Raw genomic sequence first — 20,062 nt, 5'->3', positions numbered from 1 at the left:
TGTAGGACGATGGGGTTTTATACGTAGAGCGATATAAAACAACATGCAGGTAACACAAACATAAGGACTGTGCTGTTTGTGAGCGTAAACTAACGTCAGTGTCTGAAGCAGACTTAATTTCACCTCCTGTAAGAGGATGAAACCTTAAAAGCTTAAACTATAAGGAGGCTAGCTGGTCAATACGAAGATACAAAAAAAACCTCGTTTGTAATAAAGTAAAATGTGTGTGGTCACATAACTAGAAAACATCTTTTTGAACGTGACGTGTGTAAACACTCTTGAAAATGTAAGAGCATGTAAACGCCAAGTAAAATAACCAATAATACTGTTTCTAATTGTGGCTTTGTGTTCATATGAAGGAGCTGCCGATTATTTCTACAAATACGAGGGTGAGTCAAATGAAAACCTTAAATATTTTTTTAATTGTGCAGAAATGGTACACAGCTGTATCACTTTTCAACGTAATCTCCCTCACTCTCAGTGCAAGTCCTCCAGCGCTTACAAAGTGCATAAATTCATTTAGAAAACAATTCTTGTGGTAGTCCACGCAACCACTCATGCACCGCGTGGCGTACCTCTTCATCAGAACGGAACTTCTTTCCTCCCATTGCGTCTTTGAGTGGTCCAAACACATAGAAATCACTTATGGGCAAGGTCTGGTGAGTATGCTGGATGAGGAAGACACTCAAAATGCAGGTCTGTGACTGTTGCAAATGTTGTATGGCCAGTGTGGGGCCTTGCATTGGCTCTGAGCACTATGGGACTTAACATCTATGGTCATCAGTCCCCTAGAACTTAGAACTACTTAAACCTAACTAACATAAGGACATCACACAACACCCAGTCATCACGAGGCAGAGAAAATCCCTGACCCCGCCGGGAATCGAACCCGGGAACCAGGGCGTGGGAAGCGAGAACGCTACCGCACGACCACGAGCTGCGGACGGGGCCTTGCATTGTCACGTTCCAAAAGTACACCTGCTAACAGCAATCCACGTCGCTTTGATTTGATTGCAGGTCGCAGATGATTTTTTAGGAGATCTGAGTATGATGCACTGGTGACATCGGTCCCTCTAGTTATGTAATGCTCCAAAATAACGCCTTTTCATCCCAAAAGAGCGTCAGCATAACCTTCCCTGCTGATCTGTTCGGATCATCTTTGGTTTTGTTGATGAGGAATGGCGCCATTCATTGCTCGCTCTCTTCGTTTTCGGTTGGTGGAAGTGAACCCATGTTTCGTTCCCAGTAACGATTCTTGCAAGGAAGCCATCACCCATCACCTTCTCGTTCAAAGCGCCGAAGAAGTTCTTCACGAGCGTCGACACGTCATTCTCTCATTTCGGGAGTCAGCTGCCGTGGCATCCATCTTGCAGACACTTCGTCAAACTGGAGCACATCATGCACAACGTGGTGTGTTGACACATGACTAATCTGTAAACATGCTGCTATGTCACTCGGCGGTTTTCCTTCACTATGGCTTCAACTGCTGCAATGTTCTGTGGAGTCACAACTCGTTGTGCCTGACCTGGACGAGGAACACCTTCCACTGAAGTCACACCATTTGCGAACTTCCTACTCCATTCGTAGACTTGCTGCTGTAACAAACATGCATCACAATACTGAACCTTCATTCTCGATTAATTTCAGTAGGTTTCACACTTCACTAAACAATAACCGAATAACAGAACGCTGTGCTTCCCTGGTGCAAGTCGCAAGTGGGGCGGCCATTTTTATACTGACACTGCGACGGTATGTGTGCGTCTACACTTTGCTGCCACCTACAGGCCATTCTGCACGCTGTTTGTAGCATGCTTACCAACTTACAGGATAACGGAAGGGAATTTCGATTTGTTATTACAAATTTAAGGTTTTCATTTGACTCACACTCGTAAGTTAAAATATTGTGGCAGGCTGGATTCGAAAGCACGACCTGCGGATATCATCTTACTTTATTCTAATGTCCACCGCTCTGCCAAACAAGCTACGTAATGATGTGAAATGAAGCGGTATAGCCACAATTTTTTCTAAAAGCTTAATTTCTTAGAATGACGCTATCCTTCTTTGTAACAGTACGAAGGCATATGTCGGAGGTAAATTAATGTTAACTACAGAGTGGAAGACATTTTTAATTAAGTAAGGGAACTTGGGCATCGATGTGGTGGCATTTTGCCGGTACTGTGCAACCACTCTTTACGCTCCTTCTTTCGAACGTTCAAAAACGTTTTCAAGAGTTTTTATGGATGTATTTGTACAATGTGGTACTACACACCATTTGTAATCCATTTTCGGAAACATAAATTCCAAAACAAGACAACTCTTTCAATTAGCTTTATGGCAGTAGGAGCAGCGAGCCAGCTTCTGACGTCACAGCTGTCACGTGACTCGAATGGAGCGTCTTGGGGGCTTCCAAATTATTTTAATTTCAAGAAAGCAGTCAAATAGCCTGTCTCTACCAGAACCAGTGGGCAGTGGGATATTTTGGGGGCCACTTTTGCGGAGGTATCGTCTCGGTTGCGCAACAAACTAAACTATGTATGAATGCACATACTTAGATAAATATACGCGAAGCATTTAAGGTATTCAAAGCCGTCCTTGTAACTATTAAAAAATTCGTAATTCGTTCACCACATGCGTTTTGTTTTATTCGTTTAAAACATCGTCAGTGGTCTGGAATGAAATGTGTTAACAGTTTTGCTTTGCTTCGAAGATGTAAAACAAAAGGTATTGAAGAGTGATTTCACTTAGGGCGCTTTTGGTTCCGATAATTTGGGAACGTGTAGGATGAACGCACACTTTTTGGTTGTTGGTACGTTTGCCACTGATGTTTTTGAACTAATTTCACGTTGGTTTGCAGCAGTTCATATTTTTACTTCAAACACGAAAGTTATTGCACCACTAAAATTTATTTTCGTTCTTCCGGATAAACATATGTCCACGTGATTTGTGTGTGTAGCGTTGCCAAGTCATCTAAAAAAAGTTCTTTTCCTCTCTGCGTTACTTTAGGCGTATTATGCCGTTTCACTTTTTAAATATCTGCTTATGTAGAAATGTAAGTCGAATGAAAGAATAGCGAGCACGTTTGTAATACCGAAAATGCAGATAAAACACATTCTGCACCGTTCAAAATATTTCTCCGTTTAATATCCTTGATAACTTGTACTGTACTTCTCACTCTGAATCAGTAAGCTTTATTACAGAAGCTATTAAAGAGAACTTTGGAGAAAAGAGAACCACTAGTATGAATATCAAGAGCTTTGATGGAAACCCAGTTCTAAGCAAAGAAGGGAAAGCAGAAAGGTGGAAGGAGTATATAGAGGGTCTATACAGGGGCGATGTACTTGAAGACAATATTATGGAAATGGAAGAGGATGTAGATGTAGATGAACATGAAATGGGAGATATAATACAGCGTGAAGAATTTGACACAGCACTGAAAGGCCTGAGTCGAAACAAGGCCCCTGGAGTAGACAACATTCCATTAGAACTACTCACAGCCTTGGGAGAGCCAGTCCTGACAAAACTCTACCATCTGGTGAGCAAGATGTATGAGATAGGCGAAATACCCTCAGACTTCAAGAAGAATATAATAATTCCAATCCCAAAGAAAGCAGGTGTTAATAGATGTGAAAACTACCCAACTATTAGTTTAATAAGTCACAGCTGCAAAATACTAACGCAAATTCTTTAGAGACGAATGGAAAAACTGGTAGGAGCCGACCTTGGGGAAGATCTGAAACTTCCTGGCAGATTAAAACTGTGTGCCCGACCGATACTCGAACTCGGGACATTTGCCTTTCGCGGGCAAGTGCTCTACCACTGAGCTACCGAAGCACGACTCACGCCCGGTACTCACAGCTTTACTTCTGCCAGTACCTCGTCTCCTACCTTCCAAACTTTACAGAAGCTCTCCTGGTTCGCAGGAGAGCTTCTGTAAAGTTTGGAAGGTAGGAGACGAGGTACTGGCAGAAGTAAAGCTGTGAGTACCGGGCGTGAGTCGTGCTTCGGTAGCTCAGTGGTAGAGCACTTGCCCGCGAAAGGCAAAGGTCCCGAGTTCGAGTCTCGGTCGGGCACACAGTTTTAATCTGCCAGGAAGTTTCATATCAGCGCACACTCCGCTGCAGAGTGAAAATCTCATTCATTTTGGGGAAGATCTGTTTGGATTCTTTAGAAATACTAGAACACGTGAGGTAATACTGACCTTACGACTTATCTTAGAAGAAAGGTTAAGGAAACGCAAACCTACGTTTCTAGCATTTGTAGACTTAGAGAAAGCTTTTGACAATGTTGATTGGAATACTCTCTTTCAAATTCTGAAGTTGGCAGGGGTAAAATACAGGGAGCGAAAGACTATTTACAAGTTGTACAGAAATACAAGTCGCTGAGGAATGAAAGGAATAGGAAGTGCAGGGAAGCTAAGACGAAATGGCTGCAGGAAAAATGTGAAGACATCGAAAAAGATATGATTGTCGGAAGGACAGACTCAGCATGCAGGAAAGTCAAAACAACCTTTGGTGACATTAAAAGCAACGGTGGTAACATTAAGAGTGCAACGGGAATTCCACTGTTAAATGCAGAGGAGAGAGCAGATAGGTGGAAAGAATACATTGAAAGCCTCTATGAGGGTGAAGATTTGTCTGATGTGATAGAAGAAGAAACAGGAGTTGATTTAGAAGAGATAGGGGATCCAGTATTAGAATCGGAATTTAAAAGAGCTTTGGAGGACTTACGGTCAAATAAGGCAGAAGGGATAGATAATATTCCGTCAGAATTTCTAAAATCGTTGGGGGAAGTGGCAACAAAACGACTATTCATGTTGGTGTGTAGAATATATGAGTCTGGCGACATACCATCTGACTTTCGGAAAAGCATCATCCACACAATTCCGAAGACGGCAAGAGCTGACAAGTGCGAGAATTATCGCACAATCAGCTTAACAGCTCATGCATCGAAGCTGCTTACAAGAATAATATACGGAAGAATGGAAAAGAAAATTGAGAATGCGCTAGGTGACGATCAGTTTGGCTTTAGGAAAAGTAAAGGGACGAGAGAGGCAATTCTGACGTTACTGCTAATAATGGAAGCAAGGCTAAAGAAAAATCAAGACACTTTCATAGGATTTGTCGACCTGGAAAAAGCGTTCGACAATATAAAATGGTGCAAGCTGTTCGAGATTCTGAAAAAAGTAGGGGTAAGCTATAGGGAGAGACGGGTCATATACAATATGTACAAGAACCAAGAGGGAATAATAAGAGTCGACGATCAAGAACGAAGTGCTCGTATTAAGAAGGGTGTAAGACAGGGCTGTAGCCTTTCACCTCCACTCTTCAATCTGTACATCGAGGAAGCAATGATGGAAATAAAAGAAAGGTTCAGGAGTGGAATTAAAATACAAGGTGAAAGGATATCAATGATACGATTCGCTGATGACATTGCTATCCTGAGTGAAAGTGAAGAAGAATTAAATGATCTGCTGAACGCAATGAACAGTCTAATGAGTACACAGTATGGTTTGAGAGTAAATCGGAGAATGACGAAGGTAATGAGAAGTAGTAGAAATGAGAACAGCGAGACACTTAACATCAGGATTGATGGTCACGAAGTCAATGAAGTTAAGGAATTCTGCTACCTAGGCAGTAAAATAACCAATGACGGACGGAGCAAGGAGGACATCAAAAGCAGACTCGCTATGGCAAAAAAGGCATTTCTGGCCAAGAGAAGTCTACTAATATCAAATACCGGCCTTAATTTGAGGAAGAAATTTCTGAGGATGTACGTCTGGAGTACAGCATTGATTGGTAGTGAAACATGGACTGTGGGAAAACCGGAACAGAAGAGAATCGAAGCATTTGAGATGTGGTGCTATAGACGAATGTTGAAAATTAGGTGGACTGATAAGGTAAGGAATGAGGAGGTACTACGCAGAATCGGAGAGGAAAGGAATATGTGGAAAACACTGATAAGGAGAAGGGACAGCATGATAGGACATCTGCTAAGACATGAGGGAATGACTTTCATGGTACTAGAGGGAGCCGTAGAGGGCAAAAAATGTAGAGGAAGACGGAGATTGGAATACGTCAAGCAAATAATTGAGGACGTAGGTTGCAAGTGCTACTCTGAGATGAAGAGGTTAGCACAGGAAAGGAACTCGTGGCGGGCCGCATCAAACGAGTCAGTAGACTGATGACAAAAAACAGAAAGCAGATGGCAGTTATAAGAGTCGAGGGACATGACAGGGAAGAAGTGGTTGGGAAGGGAGTGAGACAGGGTTGTAGCCTCTCCCCGACGTTATTCAATCTGTATATTGAGCAAGCAATAAAGGAACAAAAGAAAAGTTCGGAGTAGGTATTAAAATCCATGGAGAAGAAATAAAAACTTTGAGGTTCGCCGATGACATTGTAATTCGATCAGAGACAGCAAAGGACTTGGAAGAGCAGTTGAACGGAATGGACAGTGTCTTGAAAGGAGGGTATAAGATGAACATCAACAAAAGCAAAACGACGATAATGGAATGTAGTCGAATTAAGTCGGGTGATGCTGAGGGAATTAGTTTAGGAAATGAAACACATGAAGTAGTAAAGGAGTTTTGCTATTTGGGGAGCAAAATAACTGATGATGGTCGAAGTAGAGAGGATATAAAATGTAGACTGGCAATGGCAAGGAAAGCGTTTCTGAAGAAGAGAAATTTCTAAACGTCGAGTATAGATTTAAATGTCAGGAAGTCGTTTCTGAAAGTATTTGTATGGGGTGTAGCCATGAAGTGAAATGTGGACGATAAATAGTTTATATAAGAAGAGAATAGAAGCTTTCGAAATGTGGTGCTACAGAAGAATGCTGAAGATTAGATGGGTAGATCACATAACTAATGAGGAGGTATGGAATAGAATTGGGGAGAAGAGGAGCGTGTGGCACAGCTTGACTAGAAGAAGGGATCGGTTGGTAGGACCTGTTCTGAGACATCGAGGGATCACCAATTTAGTATTGGAGGGCAGCGTGGAGGGTAAAAACCGTAGAGGGAGACGAAGAGATGAATACACTTAGCAGATCCAGAAGGATGTAGGCTGCAGTAGGTACTGGGAGATGAAGAAGCTTGCACAGGATAGAGTAGCATGGAGAGCTCCATCAAACCAGTCTCAGGACTGAAGACCACAACAACAACAGATTTAATACATACTGGATGTAAGAGTGTATTTATTTCTGACTGCATATAATTGATTGTAAATATAATGAAAATATTGTGAATTGCTGGGTAATAGCCAAGGGAATTTTCTGTAAATGTATCGATAGCAACGACGAAATGACAGTAGGTATGCCGTTGTTTATTTTTGCGTATGGAGAGTGTCTGTCGCGTTGCGAGGCAGGGCAGCTTGAGTTGTAAAAGAGTGCGGAAGTGCGGTGTGCAGCTATGCTCGCGCCAGTGTAGACGCCTCTACTTGGTGGCTCCGCGAGTATTGAGAGCGCGGTAGGAGTGGACAGCGGAGGAAGATCTGACATCTGACTACAACCACTGCATGTCCCGTAGTTACCCCCGGCTCTGGGGACGACTCGGGGCTCCCACCTGGCAGCAGCAGCAGCTCAGCATTGTCATCCCCACAGCTATAACACTGTAAGCCTGTCAAGAGAAAAATTATAAACTTACGTAGGCATTACTCACTGACATTTCTTTCACAAAGTATGACTATAATAATAACACGCAATAGTTAAAACTTGTTGGGCAGCTGTGTTGACAGTCGTCAGACATTATTACCAGGCAGAGTCCCTTTCCTTTCCATGCAATCACCGAGTGTGGTAACAATATGAAAACTGATTAACTGTTTACTGCCAGTTTTGTGTGTTTCCTAATGACAGTTTCAGTCTAAAATTTTCTGCCCCAGTAACTGCTCATTCTTGTATTGTATAACAGAGGCTTAACTAACTTGCACTTTTAAGTATTAATTTCATTCACTTAAAGTAACGTAAAATATCACTGGCAACATTAATAACCACAGGTACAGCGCAAATTAAGAGTGCACATTTCATTTATTCTGTAATTAACTTAGCGAGTGACTTCTGCTGGTTTGGTATGAGTCTTGTTGTTGTTATACTAAACGTAAAATCAGTTGCTCGTTTGCTTAAAGTAAACTTAATGCAATGTTTCAATAATCGAAAGTGAATTGCTTATCTCTTTCTACATTTTGGATAAAGTTATACTGAGGTTACTGAAAGTAATTTTTTTAATGACAAAGTTTTAGTTACCTTTATTTAACCGGTAAATCCAGTCAATTTTACTTCCAAAATTTAGTATCTCAGAATAAGTAACAGCAAACTCAGTGCTTTATGATTACTTTCTCGTGAACTGGTGTGCTGTGAAAAAGCGTGACAACCTTCTGTTGCCACGCCAGTGATTACTGCCTAAATTTCTTTGCCATTACCTTTATTAAGAGTCTGGAATTCATTGTCCTAGCGGGCTGGCGACCGTTTAATTATCCCCTTTTTAGCTAATCAGTGTTTTCTTTCTATTATCAGTAATTTTTGTAAGAAACATTACGTGGTATCCTTTTTCCCCCTGTGTGGTTCGTGAGAGATTGCAGTATATTCCACCCATTTCAAAATTATCATCAGTATTTAGATTCGGTACGGTCTGTTGTACACTTTCCTCCAAATAACCGGTGTTATTCTCCTTCTATAACGATAGTCTTACTAACTGTATAATTTCATTAAGCATACGCGATCGCGATCAGTTATATCGCAATCCAGTAAGCCGATTAGGAAGGGAGAGGTTACGAGTCGATGATGTCAATCGAGAGTGGATGAGGGGAAAGGGCATAGACGAGGAAACGGAGAAAACAATTAATGCAAAGTGAGACAAGAGAGTCAGCTAAGGAGATAAAGAAGAGAGACAGCGGCAGTGATGAAATGGATCCGATATTCAGAGGCAGAGAAGGAATTTTTTCAGTATGTGTTCAGTGGTTTTTTAGTGTCTGCTTTACAATATTTACCTGGTCATTAACTAGCTGTGTATGGTATGTTAGTCTACTGGAGGATCAGATAGTCGCCCATTTGAACGTGGGACGTAAGGAACACATTTCTGCCACGACCACGCGGGGACAAATGCACCGTTTGCTGAGATCTACGTATAGTTTGTTTCAAATGGCGATAATGCAGATTTCCACATCCACAACTTATGTGGTTGTCCGCAGTTGCAGGATCGGGCAACCACTTTTATATTAGGGAAACAAAAGCTTTGTGTAACATTTGTTTATTCGGCTCCTAAAATAACAACAACAGTAGTCAAATGTATCAACTATAGCAATGCATCGTTGTTACTAATTTCTTACTGACCAAAAACAGTTCAGCGCCATCTTGGAAATACAGGTTTATCAGGTACAAATGCAGATATTTTCTGTGTGGTACCTTAATATGTACACACATCAGTGTGTCGGTTGTTTTTTCTCTGTATCGAAGAGTCTTCGCACAAACACGTCACAAACTTTACTACCTGAGGTTTTCTGCACAGAAGTAACAGCACCACTAACACTCACGGTTTAGCATCCACACATCCACACTTCAACACCTGGTATGCTGCCCAGGGGAAAATAAACATTAATGACCGGGTCTTGCCACATGTACTTGTAGGTACAAATCAGCCTAAAAACATATGACTCGTAATAGATGTAGTAATTAGTCTGCAAACGATGTAAATACTGATGTAATATTGTTCAGTACACTGTCCTCAGTCACCAATAGAAATATCGGCCCTTATGCCCGTTACGCCCTGTGCACGCAGACCTCTAGGTGCCGGTACCGTTCCAACGTTCTCGCCACAAAAAGTGCCCCACACAACTGCCCAGGCGCTACCGCAACCCATAAGCTGACGCTGTTACTTTGATCCTAGTGGTTGGTATAGAGAGTGCCATCTAAAAATCCGTATGTCATAATTACAATGAGTCTTATGAATCCAATTTAGCAGGACATAAATGTATGTTGATGGCCGTTTGATAGGTGGTTCAATATATCCAAACGACATTGTGCAAATACTGTTTATAATTTTTTTGACTGAAACGGGTGGTAATGACTTCGAAAGGATTAAAATCATAAAAAAATCAAAATTATTAGAAAAGTACCAGAACAAAAATCAAACAGAATGCTATTGTGATATACATCAAATTATTGTGTTCAGTCAGAGGATTAGGAAACTGAAATTGGCATCTGTTGAGGTAAAGCATTGCAAAACTCACTGATCTATATTTATCTGTGAGGGGCATTCAGTAAATAATGCAACACAATTCTCTTCTGAAACTAGATTGGTTTATTCAGGATTCCAATGCACGACATTATTCCCCATTCTTTTCGCTACAGAACCTACTTTTTCTGCATGATCTCTGGTCAGTGCGACGGACTTATATCACCTTATTGGGAGGACCTGTATGCCCACGTGGTACCATTCTACTGGTCGACGTCAGTCCCAGCGTCCTGCTGCACCAACCACCTCCACATCATCCAGGTGGAGTGCACTCTTCGTTGAGCAAAACAGACGGAAGTCGGAAGGTGCGAGATTCAGCCTTTAGGGTGCATAAGGGAGAACAGTCCAGTGGAGTTTTGTGGGCTCCTCTCGGATGTATGAGGCCTTGCGTTGCCATGGAAAAGGAGAAGATCGCTTGCATTTTCGTAGTGACGAACAAGCTGAAGTCGTTCCTTCAGTTTCCTGAGGGTAGCACAGCACACCTCTGAGTTGACCGTTGCACCATCAAATACAATAACCCCTTCAGAGTCGCAGAAGGCCGTCGCCGTGACTACACCAGCTGAGGGTGCGACTTTGAACTTTTCCTTCGGAGGTGAAGTGGTGAGGCGTCACTCCATGGGCTGCCGTTCGGTTTCCGGTTCGAAGTGATGAACGCATCTCCCATCGCCTGTGACGATGTTCGACGAAAAATTGTCACTGTAACCTTCGCAACGACCGAGGAATTCCACACAGATGATTCTTCGTTGCTGTTTATGGTATTCTGTGAGGCAGTCATGTATCCAGTGGGCACACACATTTGAGTGCCGCCAACTGCTGGGCGAGTGTGTCAGTAGCAGCAACCAAGGTGTCTGAGTGTAATACGTCGATCACCTCGAATGAGAGTCTCCTCACGTTCCAACATTGCAGGAGTCACAGCTGCGTACAGCTGGCCGACACGTGGGACATCGGACAGGCTTTCGCGACCTTGTTGCGACGATGACAGACGCCTTGCCCAACGACTCGCCGTGCTTTTGTTCACTGCCACTCTACCGTATCTTCCTTCGCCGTCGGCGTTGTCGTTGTTACCGTGAGACACCGTTATATCAAGAGGAAAGGCGCGTCGATCTTTGAGCATGAGATATGATGACCTTAAGCCATTGACAACACACAACGGTCACGGTAGCACCTGATTCCAGAATAGCTGCAGTAGTTAAGATCTACGAACTATCCCCTCTTGACCAGGTCCCCAAAACTTAACTCGTAACGAGATCCCTTCAAAGCAAATTGTCGTGACGATCGTCTATAAAGGCTTCGTACAACGAGAAGAAATGTTACAGTCTATGGAATAATAACAGATACTACCAAACTGTCTTGTCTCTTCTGCTTTATTTAACATAACTTTGTTCACAGTTTCATTTCACATTCACCACTCATTCACCGAAACCCTTTGATGAACAGTTTTGGTTACTTGACACCAACAGTCAATGATAATGATACAGCTTTTCTCGTTTTTTGTAAATTGAAGCCCGTTCTCCGTGATATAATAAAAAAAAAAACGGTCTCAATATCGCGTCCCTCGTGAGATGCGAATATACTTATTCCGGAATTTACCGCCCTGTAGGTGTACTCAATTTAATGACCACACTTCACTGTCCGCTATTTTACGTAACTGAATGTCCATTTTTTAGTCTGATTATACACTGTATCTATTTAAAATTCGCCCCTATATTTTCCACAACGCACAATTAGCACATCGTTACTTGTTTTCTTTTTTTCTTCTTCTAAGAGTAAACGGAAAAAAAAGACGCCGTATCATCGGCTTAGTCGATATAAAGCAAAACACCTTAATATGCCCAATTTTACCTCTTCTTATAGGATCGGCTACCTTACCCATGAATTTATTACATATTATTTCCAATAACGCTAAACAGATATCGCCGTTATATTTTAATTGTATTCAAAAGCATGTTACTACTATTATGACCGACCAAATCGTAACAAATCGCGCGGCGTGCGTTTTTAACGATAACTTTACGCTATTCAAGTTCCGTTACAGCTGTCTTGACTCGTAATGTTACACGGCCCCCCAGACTGTGATGTCTTGAAGAGGGTTCCAGACAGAACAGGCTTTTTTTTTGTGTACTGTGACAGGAGAGGGTATTTGTTTCGGCGAATACACTCACTCTCAGATTCACTCAACAAGTCAGTACATACATTCTACAATATTTAAGTTGAGTTAATGGGCCTAGACAAAATGCCCTTAACTAAATTCCACATTTGTTTATAGGTTGTCTTAGGAACACTTCGCACTAATCACTTCATTTTCACACCACATTTTTGTTTCTTGGATGAAGCCCTCAGTTCTTCAACCGACTGTGCAAGGCAGGGATCACAGCCGGGTTCGACGATTGGCATCCCAGGCCAAAACCCTTATCAGGCCACTTGTTTAACCAGAAAGGATTTGGTCCTTTTCTTTTCCTCTTAATTCCACTTTTAAATCATCCATCCTCGCTGTTCGGTGAGAGGATAAATCGTATTTCAGCGTTGTCATTGTTGTTGATACCAAGAAGGTATCTCATGGAAATCGTCGGTACATTCTTCAATTTTCTTTGTAAGTTAGTATAAGTACGTATTTATCCATTGGTGCTTTTATTTAGTCCACTGAGTGTAGTCTTGCTATCATTCAGTGTTTCTTGAATCTATATTTTGCTCTTTATTGATAATACTTCTTCAGGTCTATGTGAGGGAACAAGCCTTTAATTACATCAGTATCACAATCTGCCAGGAGGTAGCTCCCTTCATGAGGTATTTTCATTATTTTATATGGACCTGTATATAAATATTGCCATTTCTTATTCAGTCTTTTCCTGGTTGATGCTTTTGGGTGATTTCTCAATAAAATTTCTTCCCCTACATCATATGTGACTACTTTCTTCACATTTTTATCAGAACGGGTTTTTCTCAATTGTGCTTGATGCTTCAGGTTTTCGTAGACCTTCTTCACCATATCTTCTTTCTTGGTAATCTTTTGTTCTATCGCAGGTAATTTCTTCATCCATTCTGGCACAATACTTTCACCAAATACTATTTGGTTAGGTGAATAACCTGTCGATAAGTGTGGCAAGTCATTATACACTTTCCCAAATTCATAAATCCAATCGATCCATTTATAATGTTGTTTGGGTATGTACGTCCGTAAAAATCGGTTCAACTCTCGGAAGATTCTTTCAACCGGATTTCCACAAGGGTAAAATCTTGAGATGTAAATGTGCTGGATTCCTTGTTCTTTCATAGTGTCTCTCCATACTTTGCTTGTATAATAAGCAGCGTTGTCTGTCAAGATCATTATAGGTTTGCCAAGCTCAGTTATATAGTTGTTGATAAATTTGCGTAACATGGGTCGAACGTGGAGATTTTTCAAAGGATATAATTTCACATATTTTGAAAAGAGATCATAGAAAGCTAATACATATTTGAACCGTCCACGTGTCACGGGACATGGCCCACAGACATCACATGACACCAACATTAAAGGTTGTTGTGGGATGATAGGATGTAATTCTATCTTCCGACAATAGTTTATGGGTTTCGCCTTCTGACATATTTTGCACTTCTTAATAATATTTGTAGCTATACGTCCCAAATTTGGATGATAGCAGTATTGTGCTATTTTGGCTGTACATTTAGCGGCACCAAAATGACCCCAATTCAAGTGAGTGTACCATACTATTGATTCTAAATATTTATTTGGAACACAAACTTTCCAAACATCTTCTTCATCCTTCCTCCGATACAATATTCCGGATTTTAATTGATACTGTTCTTGAGAGTGACTAAGCGTTTTGCTTTCAACAGCATGCCTAATGGCTTTCCACAACTTATCATCTTCTTGCAGTTGTGGAAGACTTCGAGATAGCTGTGAAATCTGCCTCTCACAATATTGTCTTGATAAATTCATGACTTTAAAGTCAATAGTCCGTTCTTCACACTCGTCGTCATTCTTTCTTTTCGGTAGTCTTGAAAGAGCATCGGCTATGATGTTGTCTTTCCCTCTGATGTATTTGAGCGTAATATCATATTCTTGCAGTAGCAAGGCCCACCGGGTTAAACGTGAATGGAACATCCTTCCTGTTAAAATAAAAGATAAAGCTTTGTGGTCGCAGAATATAATGATCTTCTTTCCATATACAAAATAGCGAAACTTTCTAAGTGACCAGACCACGGCCAGTACTTCCAATTCAGTAGTACAATATGCACGTTCACAGCTAGAGAGTGTTCTGCTGGCAAACCCAATTATTTTGATGGTATTGATATCTTCTGGATTGTCCATCTGGAAAAGAGTGGCACCCAATCCTGTTTCAGAAGCATCCGCAGCAATATAAAAATCTTGATCAAGTCTCGGATGATGTAACAGTGGAGCATTAGTCAAAGCATTGCGGATGTTATCAAAAGCTTGCGTGCATCCGGAATTCCACTCCCACATGACATTTTTTCTTAACAGCCGTAACAGACAGTCTTGGCTTCCTAACTGATTGGGTAAGAATCGTCGAAAAAATGAAACTAAGCCGATAAATGACTTTAATTCCGTTCTATTCTTTGGATAAGCACATCTGTTAATCGCATCCATCTTTTTAGGATTTGGTTTTATCCCTTCAGGAGTGATTATATGTCCAAGAAATTTCAATTGGTTATGAGCAAACTTGGATTTTCTCAAATTTACAGTAACTCCGTATTCCAAAAATTTCGCAAAAACTCTTCTTAATAAGTCCAAATGTTCCTCCCAAGTTTCAGAAGCAATTAGCAAATCATCCACATATAAAGTAACTTCATTCAAAAGGTCTCTGCCCAGTACGGTATCTAAGGCCGATATGAAAACACCACCGCTTATTTTCAACCCAAATGGCATGACAGTAAACTGGTAACTTCGGCCCAGAAAAACGAATGCAGTATATTTTCTAGATTCTTTAGATATTCTAGTTTGCCAATATGAACTACGCATATCCAAAGAAGTTAAGAAGCGGGCACCATAAAACTTTTGTACTAACTCTTCTAGGTTCTCTGGTCGCGTTTGCACAGGTATAATGATCTTATTGATCTCTCTGGCATCCAACACCAATCTGATGTCACCATTGGGTTTAATTACCGCCACAAGAGGGTTACAATATTCAGAATCTGAGGGCTCAATAATACCCCATTCTAACATTTTATTGATTTCCTTTCTGACTACTTCTTTCTTTGTCCATGGGATAGAATAGGAAGTACGACAAAAGGGTTTATGTGCATATGTCTTTATATGGTATTCAAAGTCTTTTATTATACCCGGACGTTTACTAAAAATCGACTGATATGCTTCCAACAAGTAGTACAGTTCATCCCTTTGGATAACAGATAAATATTCTGTTTCTAACACCTTTTCCTGCAATGACATTTTATCCATCATTTCTTCAGAACATTCAATAAGGCATATATCATACACATTTTCATCATCAATACTGACATATTTTACCATTAGATTCATACACAATTGATTTGGAATTACTCGGCCCTTTCTCAGGGTGGTTGTCAAAACATTACCATTGGAATTAAATATACATTCACCTTTCTCTAAATTAATGATTGCACCGGTCTCACATAAAAAATCCAAACCCCAGATACATGGTACTGTCATTTTAGGAACAACCAGGAATGTACTTTCAATTTGAGCCCCCTGTATTGTAACGTCAACACGTACCTGTTTCACAACTTTTTGCATTTTTGCGCTGAACGCGCCAGACACGGTACATCCTGTGATAGGAAAAGTGGGCATTTTTACCCCTCGGCTTATCTGTTTTAAACAGTCCATCGTCATGACACTAATAGTTGCTCCAGTATCAATTAATATTTCAACATCAACATTATTTATACTTGTTGGAATTATTGCCTGTAAAATTTGTCCACATTTATTAGAAACTTCAGGTTTTTCTTCAATTAACTCATTCCTTATATCCTGATTATTATTGTACCTTAATACTCTCACTTCAAATTGATGCCTGCCTTCCTTCTCCTTTCCAGTCATCCTAGGAAGGCATTTGGTGACTGGTATTAGTTTAATCTATCTCGTTGAGTCATCGGTGGGAGTTCATGAACTTCCACAATCCGTACAGTATGATCCGAGTTATGGTATTCACCCCGTCGCACATTGGAGGCTCCTTCGCCCATTGGTATAACTCCTTGTGCTGGATGAGGACTCGAGGCATTTGTTCCATCCTGCCGATGAACATTATGCTTCGAATTATCTTCCCAAGGTCGAATGCAATTGGGTTCATCACTTGGGTACCTGTTACTCTTATTAATATCACTACTATGCACATTCGCGTCACCATATCGAGGTTTACCTCTAGCACAGTAAGTATCTCTTCTATATTTATTATAATCATTGTTTTTATTGCAACCATAGGATGAAGATTGTCCACGCTCCTGTGATGCGGGTTTGACCTGGTTTTCGGTATTATTATTATCATACGTTAAATTATTATTATAATTACTCGTATTACTATGAGTGTGAGTCGACATTTGATTACTACTCATTTGTCTTGCGTCTTCCATAATCATATCTATAGAGTCAATCACCGACAAGAATTGTTCTACATCGTGGTCAGGAACATTTATTAACTTTTCACGTATATTTATGGGCAACCTTCCCTTCAAAATTGTGATCACTTCCTTGTGAGAAATTGGATCACTCCAATAACGTGTCTTATTTATGTACTTTTCAAAATATTGCCTTAAAGTACTCCTTTTGCTGTTAAAATACTCAGGTTGGTAAACCTCTTTTCTTAATTTCTCTTGTTTACTCGACGACCAGTATTTAGCCAAAAAATGTTGTTCAAACTCAGCGCAAGTATGGCAACTTTCACTTACTTCGGCGGCCCATAATGCGGCTTCTCCGGTAATTTTGGATACTATAAACTGAAGTCGGTCGTGTTCTGACCAGCTACGTGGAAATATTCTTTTGAAATTATTGATAAAGATTTTCGGATGCAGGTTGTTCTTTTCAGTGGAGAATGTTGGGAATTGTCTACTTTTAAAAATGCTGTTCTCCACCTTTAAAGAAGACAAATATCCTCGCTGACCAAAAGAATCATCATCTTTACCAACCGAATCATCAACTTCCCAATGCAAATTTGCACCACAATTGTACTTCGTATTATCACATGTTCGGTTGTTTTTCGACCTATTCTCCGAACGTTCGTCCTCTGTCAACAAATTTTGTGATGACTTTCGTTCTAACTCCGCCAATTTATGATTGGTTTCCTTTTGCCATTTAGGTAACTCATCAACTATTTTGTCTTTTATTTTCTGAAATTCGCTAGTGAAGAGCTTAATTAATTCATCATTTCTACTTAGGTACTCATTGATATTTTCATTTGGCTGGGATCCAATAGTAGTCTTAACCTTGTCTACAATTTCATTTCCTTTTATTTCTATCCATTCAGATAGATCTTCGTCAAGTCTTTTAGTTTGATCTACTAAATACTTGTCAATCCCCTTACGAGCATCGGACTCAAACTCGACTATTTGTTTAGAAAGCTCTTCTATCTGTGCGCTAGCATTGAAACAGCTGCTTTCACACTTAACCATCCTATTGGACAGGCCATCATAACTCTTCGAAACTACCTCATATTTCTTTTCTACGTCATGAAGTTTTCCCATTAAATTATTATATTGCCTTTCTAAGGTGTTAGAAAACTCTACATCTAGTTCTCCAAATTTCGCATTTAATTGAGTCTCCCAGTCCGTCTTTAATTCTTTCTTAGTATTTTCTAGTTTATAATCAAAGGTGTTCAGCTTGCTTTCCAAAGAATCCATTTTAACTTCTAATGAACCAAATTTGGCCTCAAATTTTTCATTTAACTTTTGATTGTCCTCTTTTAATTGCTTATTATCTTTTTCTAGTGAACCAAATCTTCCATTCATTACACCCATTTGAGTATTTATTGATACCAGCATATCAAATATTTTTTGATTAATATTTCCATTTTGAGGTTCAACTTGCTGATCTACTTCCGAAACCTCAAGATCTGTATGTTCTCCCACGCTGCTTACCTTACTTATCATTGTATTTGAATCTCCTAACGGCTCTAAATCAATAACTATATTATTATCTGTACATGTCTCCTGTCCCACATTGAGCTCATGGAATGCATCATCCCTATCCTCTTCACTTTCCTCTCTCTCTCTACTCATTACTCTACTCAACTGCACATTACCATGTATTCTTTTCGTTCGTTTTGACATGATTATTCACTACCAAGACATACACTTATTTTCACTATGTATTTATATATATTTATCTACCGAAATCACAAGTCTCAACTTCCTTTTTTTTATAATTATACAGTTATTTTAATCATACCTGGTAGTATCACTCACTTTTAGCGATTATTGAAGAATACCTCTTTCATTGGACAGACTCACTGGCTGCTACAATATTTTCCAACTCTAGGGTTCGTGAATCCGGATGACACTCGACTCGATGCAGCAATCCTCCTCGATCGAGCCGCACGTTGTGGCGCCACTTCTACCGTGTCTTCCTTCGCCGTCGGCGTTGTCGTTGTTACCGTGAGACACCGTTATATCAAGAGGAAAGGCGCGTCGATCTTTGAGCATGAGATATGATGACCTTAAGCCATTGACAACACACAACGGTCACGGTAGCACCTGATTCCAGAATAGCTGCAGTAGTTAAGATCTACGAACTATCCCCTCTTGACCAGGTCCCCAAAACTTAACTCGTAACGAGATCCCTTCAAAGCAAATTGTCATGACGATCGTCTATAAAGGCTTCGTACAACGAGAAGAAATGTTACAGTCTATGGAATAATAACAGATACTACCAAACTGTCTTGTCTCTTCTGCTTTATTTAACATAACTTTGTTCACAGTTTCATTTCACATTCACCACTCATTCACCGAAACCCTTTGATGAACAGTTTTGGTTACTTGACACCAACAGTCAATGATAATGATACAGCTTTTCTCGTTTTTTGTAAATTGAAGCCCGTTCTCCGTGATATAATAAAAAAAAACGGTCTCAATATCGCGTCCCTCGTGAGATGCGAATATACTTATTCCGGAATTTACCGCCCTGTAGGTGTACTCAATTTAATGACCACACTTCACTGTCCGCTATTTTACGTAACTGAATGTCCATTTTTTAGTCTGATTATACACTGTATCTATTTAAAATTCGCCCCTATATTTTCCACAACGCACAATTAGCACATCGTTACTTGTTTTCTTTTTTTCTTCTTCTAAGAGTAAACGGAAAAAAAAGACGCCGTATCATCGGCTTAGTCGATATAAAGCAAAACACCTTAATATGCCCAATTTTACCTCTTCTTATAGGATCGGCTACCTTACCCATGAATTTATTACATATTATTTCCAATAACGCTAAACAGATATCGCCGTTATATTTTAATTGTATTCAAAAGCATGTTACTACTATTATGACCGACCAAATCGTAACAAATCGCGCGGCGTGCGTTTTTAACGATAACTTTACGCTATTCAAGTTCCGTTACAGCTGTCTTGACTCGTAATGTTACACCACGTCTCCGCAGACATTCTGCAAGCGCCTACGAATATCTGCGACGCTCTGGTTTCCCGCAAAAAGAATCTGTGTTAGCTCTCTGCTTGGAACACACCTCCTTTACAGACGCCATTTTGAAGGCTATGTATAGAGCTGCCATCTATTGGAACTTCATGAAACTATAGGCGCTCAAGCGGGAACATTCCACGATGTCCCACAATACATTCCACACTTTTTTAAACAAAATTGGCCGAGAAAAAAGTGTTACATTACCCATTGAACGCCCTTCG

Source organism: Schistocerca nitens, chromosome 12 (genome assembly GCF_023898315.1).
Source record: "Schistocerca nitens isolate TAMUIC-IGC-003100 chromosome 12, iqSchNite1.1, whole genome shotgun sequence".
Lineage (NCBI taxonomy): Eukaryota > Metazoa > Arthropoda > Insecta > Orthoptera > Acrididae > Schistocerca > Schistocerca nitens.
The sequence above is the reverse complement of the archived record's forward strand: the minus strand, read 5'-3'. Positions refer to the sequence as shown.